The sequence below is a fragment of the Brassica oleracea genome, chromosome C4 (genome assembly GCF_000695525.1).
Source record: "Brassica oleracea var. oleracea cultivar TO1000 chromosome C4, BOL, whole genome shotgun sequence".
Lineage (NCBI taxonomy): Eukaryota > Viridiplantae > Streptophyta > Magnoliopsida > Brassicales > Brassicaceae > Brassica > Brassica oleracea.
Window position 1 is genome coordinate 20,979,128 of NC_027751.1, and position 1,599 is coordinate 20,980,726.

Consider the following 1,599-nt stretch of genomic DNA (forward strand, 5'->3'; position numbering starts at 1 on the left):
TTTTATAGTCGGAACTATTTTATTATATAAGCTTTGTCCGGAGACGTTGCAGCGTACATACGAGTAGGAAAACATAATGCTTAAATAATAGATAAGATAATTAATAGAAATCATGGTCCGAAGACCGTACAAGATATCAACTTGCGAGGTACCCCGGTGGTTAGGCCATGTTTTACCTCTTGTTGCTAGGTGACCCGCAGGTTTTAACTTGCTTTTGGGACGAGCGTCCTTGCTGGAGGGTTCCTCCTTCTTCTGCAGAGTTCTGCCTCTTTCTTGGGTCTAGGGACCGTGGTCGAGACTCGTTTCATGCCCCGGCCTTCAATATTCGGGGACCAATGTTTCCTGCTGATGATGATCTTAAGTACCTCCATGAAACGTGTAGTCACATTCATCCACTGGAGCGACCAGGTTCGGAGGTCTCCTGCCTGGCTAAGTTTCTCGATCCTGTGTCAGCGGGGCACCCTTTGCTCCAGGCTCGTCTGATGCATTCTATGAGGAAGTCTCCTTGGAGTACTCGTGTCCCACTTGCTTATCCGTGAGATCACTGGCTGATACCTGGTAAGGTTCTTGGTGATCTTGTCTATGTGAGGTGGGGGACGAGGGTCCTGAGAGGACCGGGTCTTGCGAGCAGAAGCAACTTTGAAGGGTTTCGGAGGAGACCATGCGGACCGGTCGACATAGGTTCTCCGAGGATTCCTCGGGTTCTTGGAATGATCCAGAGTCCGGCTTCTCTGGAACGATCCCCAATTTCTAGTATCTTTGACCTCTGGTCCCTGAGTCCGCGGGGTCCGAGGTCTTTTCTGTAATTGCTATAAGACCTTGGTCTTCCCCTTCAAGGTGGTCTGGTAGCAGGATCAAGAGTTCTCCTGATCTCCCTTAATTTTTCTGAAGCCCCAGGGTGTAGGAAATTTTACCATCTGATCAAGGGTTGAAGGGACCACTCCCATGTCGTGAATTCAGGGTCGTCCAAAGATCATGTTGTACGCCGATTGACAATCTACGACCAGGAATTTGGTAGATATGTTGACCCCTTCAGCGTATACTGGGAGGAAAACCTCTCCGGCAGTTTGCTTGACTTTGCTGCTGAAGCCGATGAGGGGGGTTACCTTGCGTGTCAGAGTGTTTTCCTCCAGCCCTAGATCTTGGTATGCCATCTGGGAGATAATGTTGCTGGAGCTGCCGTTGTCTACTAGTATTCTTTTCACCAAGCAGTTTGCTACGGTGAGAGAGATAACTAGGGCATCATGGTGGGGAGCTAGGATCTTCTCTTGCTCTTTAGCTGTGAACCTTATCTCGTCGGTGCCTAGAAGTAGGGCTTCGGTTGGATTGTTTCCAGACCATGCTTAGCGTTACGGGTGCTTTTCTTTGCGGCTGCGTGGCTCACTCCGCTCTCTTCTGAGCCTCCGGATATGACGTGGATCACCCGGTCCTGGCGAGGTGGTGAGGCTGGTACAGTTCCTTTGGATTTCCCTGCTGTCTCTTTGCTGAGGTGGACCTTGGCTTTCTCTGAGAGGAATTATTGGAGATGCCCCTCTTGGAGTAGTTCGTTGACCTCGATCTTCAGGGCGATGCAATCTTCGGTCTTGTGGCCATGATCGT